We start from the raw sequence: 5,158 nt of genomic DNA, 5'->3' as shown, positions 1-5,158 counted from the left end.
GCAACAACATGAACCTTCACTCGTTCAAGGAACCAATACCAACTGTCTAAGTTGTCATTCTCAACAAATGCAAATGCGAGCAGAACTATTTGGTTGTTGCAATTTACCCCGATTGAGGTGAGTATCTGACCTTTATACCTTCCAGTCAGAAATGTGCCATCAATGCAGATCACCGGAAGACAACACTGAAATGCTCTAACACAAGCACCTATGCAAAAGAAGGCTCGTTGCAGAATGCTTTGCCCCTAGTCACGGCTGGTACGAGGTATGTGTCATAAAAGATTCCAAGATTTCTAGCAGCAACCTGGGATAACATACGAGGTAGGTTATCATATGATGCCTCGTATGTGCTAAACCGCATCTCGAACACCCTTTGTTTAGCCCGCCATGCCTTCAAATAACTAATGGTGTACTGGTAAGTCTGCTCAATATGTCGAACAATCATTTTTGGCTCATAATTTAGGTTGTCCATAATCAACCCATATATTTGCTTTGCAACAAAGTCACATGATATATTGCGATGCGAGGGAAGAACTTCTGACAGCAAACAAGTGTGCTCTGTCACAATGGAACATTTCCAGTTCGACTTCCATTTTCCCCTGAATGCATGTACTCGCCATGGACATCCATCATTCACACACTTCACCTCATATTCTTTACTGCCAGACTTTACGACTCTAAATTCTCGTTTCAATGATATTGCCCATAGTCTCACAGCATCTTTTACGGCTTCAATGTTTGGATATGTTGCACCTTGAACTACCTCATTCCCCCTGTACTTCCACTTCTGATTTCGTACGTCTTCTGCGACATGATTGCCAAAACCATGCTTCTTCCACTCTTTTGGTAATGAGTACTGCTCGTCATCAAATGAGCCCTCATATTCTTCCATCTCTATTGCAGTTTGGTCTTCTGCCTCCATCTCGTCCACAATGCTATGTATCCTCTCTCCCTCATCAGCAAGGCCTTGTGGTCCGATGTTTTGGTTCTCTATCTCTTCTGACTCATCTTGCTCAACATAGTTAGTCTCTCTTCGAATACTCGGAATTGCTTGATCTGCACCATGTTGGATTTCATTTTGTGTCTTCTCCCGGATTTGAACAAGAATGGCCTGAGGCCACCCACGCTCTAGAGCTGCTTGCATGTACTTCTGCCAGTCATCAGTGCTGTGTATCATCATCAATTCCCATAAATCACTTTCTACCTCCCAATTAACAAGAGACTGGACGGTCATCACATGTGTCTCCGGATCAACACGGAACCCACGCAGCAGCCACTTACATATGGAACCAAAACTCCTCTCCGGAGGTTTATCTATGGCGCTAGATGTGCACTTAAAGGCAGAAAGGTCTACTCCATTTGGCCCATACAAAACATTGTAGTCACCAAAAAATACTTGAAACTGCATCTTGCTCGACATATCTGTATATCATAGAATACTTATCGAGTTATACTCTTTACTTTACTACCTTATTCAATAATCCGTAAAAACTAAGTATGAATTTCAACTACAACATATAAGTATTCATAACTACGTGATGACACTCAAATTCTATACTGCATATGCGAAATTCTATTCTAAATCATAATTAATTTATAAATACATCTCTAATAGTACTGCAATTGTAATAATAAACGCGTAGTACTAGTTTTCTAAACTAATTTACTACTATGTAACTAAAGTATCATTAAACTCCTACTTAAATGGTTCTACTATAGCACTAATTAAATTAAATTACTCTACAATACCAATGGAAAAATACATAAGCTAAATGTACTAACCTGCAGATTACAAGTGCGCAATCCGGCAGGGCTTCGCCGCTTCCCTTCTCCTCACCCCTCTCTTTTTTTCTGGATTTTTGGTGAAATTTTTGGGCTCAAATGAGGAGGAAATGATGGTAGAATGCTTATATAGGAGGGGAAGGGCCAGTCGGTCGAGGGGGGGGGGGGGGCGACAGGCCCCCCTGTTGCGCTAGTGGGTGGGGCCGCCCGGTCGCCCGAGGAGGGGGCGACAGCCCCTGTCGCCCGTGGGGGGGGGGGGGGGGACAGGCCCCCCTTGCCCCCGCGCGCCCCAGGCCAGGGACCTCGTTGCAAATTTGAAGAAAAAATTACATTTAGGGCCTGTCGCCCCCCATAGGGCGACTGGGGTATATTTTTGAAATTTTTCGAAACGGACATATATTTTTGAAATTTTGATTTTTTTTAAATATAAAAAAGAAAAAAGCGCTCTGCTCCTGGCCGACATATTTTTGCAGGCAAAAGCGTCTATTTTCCGTTGAATTCACACGCTTCTTTATTTGGTGCACATAGGGACCACACACGCCGACCCCACCCAGGCAACTTGGAGCGGCAACTTGCGGCCAATTACGCGCCGGCGTTGCGCGCTATTTAAAGCCCAGAGAGAGTGACGGCCGGGTTAAGCCACCAAAAATGGCAACAAAGACTCTCCTCCTACTCGGGTCGAGCTCGCCATGGATTACTACTACCCGATGGAGGAGGAGGTGCACCAGCACCCGGGGGGGCTCCAGCCGCCACAGCTGCCGTGGCAGTGGCAGTGGCGCCTCTTTCGCCCTCCTGTCCTCTCCGGCGGCTCCGGCGGGCACTGCAGCAGCCGCGCCGGCCGGTGAACCACGTCAGCTGGGAGGAGACCGCTGCCGCGCACCTCTTCTCTGCCAGCCTCCCGGGTAACACGCTGTGCTCCTCTGCTAATGCGGCGGCGTTCTTCAGTTCACCTGGTTCTCAGCCTGACTGACCGGCAGCTAATTAGAGAGAGTGTCTTCCATGATTTTGTCAGGCGTGCGGAAGGAGGAGATCAGGGTGGAGGTGGAGGACGCGAGATACCTCGTCATCCGCACGGAGCTGGCCGCCACCACGGCAGAAGAGGACGGCGGCGTCGGCCGGAGGAGGGGCTTCGACAGGAAGTTCCGGCTGCCGGGGATGGTGGACATGGACGGCGTCTCGGCGGAGTACACCCATGGCGTGCAGACCGTGACGGTCCCGCGGATGCACACCCGGGCCCGGCCCGCCGTCTGCCGCATTTTTTTCTTTTTTATATTTAAAAAAATCAAAATTTCAAAAATATATGTCCGTTTTGAAAAATTTCAAAAATACCCCCCGGTCGCCCTATGGGGGGCGACAGACCCTAGTTGTATTTTTTTTTCTTCAAATTTGCAACGAGGTCCATGGGCGAAAAAAAAGAAAGGGGGGCTTGTCGCTCCCCCCCAACGGGCGACAGGGGCCTGTCGCCCACCCCAGGGGCGACAGGGTCCCTCCCCCCTATATAAGCCCTGGCCGCCATTCTCTTGTCATTTGAGCCCAAAAATTTAGGAAAAAAGAGAGGGGTGAGGAGAAGAAAAGTGGTGAAACTCTGCCGAATTCCGCACTTGTGATCTACCGGTAACTTCCGTATGAATCCGTTGATATTGTATAACAATTTAATTTAATTAGCGGATTAGCTGAATTAGATTTGGTGCTTTAGAACACTCATTTAGTATTACAATTTGAGTACTATTACAGACTTGTTTTTAAATTAATTATGCATTAGAATAGAATTATAACAGTACCTTATTGATATTGCAGCATAAGACAATAGAATTATGACAGAAACTATATTTTCACGCATCAATTTAGTATACGATATGTGCATTATTTAAATCATTATTCGTCATTTGGCGCACCATACTATAGTGCCAATGTCTTAGTCAGGATCAACCTACATTCCGTGGAGCAAGTGTGTAGCCACCGTACCTAAAGGAATTGATGTGTCAATGTGCTTCTGCGGTTCGTTATGCAAGTTCATGCAATCTGAGATTTTAGGAGATGACTACGGCATGAGGTTCTTGATGTGTGAGAACTACGAATATGATCCACCTAAGCGATACGGCAAAGACCGGGCCAAGGTAGCAGGACAACATACACTATTTTTCTTTGTGACCTAACATTGAGTTATGATTCTAACTTTTGTTGGACAAAGTCTCCTCCGCCTCTTTGTGATTTTATGCAGTGGATCGACATCGTGCAGTCGCAGTAGGCAAAGGACTTTGTGGAACAACAAGCAAGGTGGGCTGCAGAACGTTGGTGCCGAATGAAGTACGAGGAACAGCAAGAGGAGAAGCGCAAGAAAGAGCAAGAAGAGATCCGCAAGAGGATGGAGGAGGTGGATCGTAAGGCGGCGGCCGAACGTGAAGCTGACAGGGAGAGAAAGCGAGAGAGGGCACGCCGTGCGAAGGAAGCCGGCCCCAAAGCAATTAGGAAGGGCAAATATCCTCGGTGCACTCAGTAGAGTAGTACCATGTAATCCCTACATTTTACATTCCATAAGGCATGGTAGGTTTAGATGCAACAAGAAATTACCTTGTCGCGTGCACATGCCACTGCAATTAGTTGTTTATGTTTTCAGTTGAGAGCTTGACTCTGTGTGTTGTAACTTTTACCATTAATTTGCAGTTGTAGCCGGGAATCTATGAAATGTTTGAACTTGTCCTTAATATTTTCGGAGTTTTTCATGTCACTAGAATACTAAAAAGCACACATTTAATTAATATAACGATAAGAAATAAGAACTAAGAAATGCATTACATAATGTGAACCATCAAATTTTACATCATAATACAACGATATTGAAACACACATCACACATGCAGTGGCATGGTAGAACCCATTGCAAACTACGGTAAACAGATTCCGGACTAACCTAACATGTCTTAGGTAATTTAAAAAAAACACAACAAACACAACAATGCAGCATGTCACTAGCACTAGGGTAGTCCTAGTAGCCGTACCCCCACGTAGCAAACTGCGTTGAGCCTTCTCCGCAGTATCCACCCATTGCAGGTGGTGCAGGCGGTGGTGCCGGAGGCGCAGGGCCCTTCTTCTTGTGACAAGGGCAGTTGCAGTAAGGAATAGTGTATGGTTCATCCTGTGAACCGGCACCATTGCTGGTATCATCATCTTCGTCGTCTTTGTTACCCTCGCTCACTTCCTCATAATGGTCCACCTTGCATTCCAGATCAAAGATCTTTATCAGGACGAACTCGATGAACTCCTGAATAGAATCAATTGATGCAGGATCGACCCACCTAGTAAAACCATAGTTTTCTGGAGCATCGGAAGACTGCAAAACAAATTTCATGTAAGGTGTCTCATTGAAGATAAAGAA

This window comes from Panicum virgatum, chromosome 9N, assembly GCF_016808335.1.
Source record: "Panicum virgatum strain AP13 chromosome 9N, P.virgatum_v5, whole genome shotgun sequence".
NCBI lineage: Eukaryota > Viridiplantae > Streptophyta > Magnoliopsida > Poales > Poaceae > Panicum > Panicum virgatum.
This window is presented reverse-complemented; position numbering follows the sequence as displayed.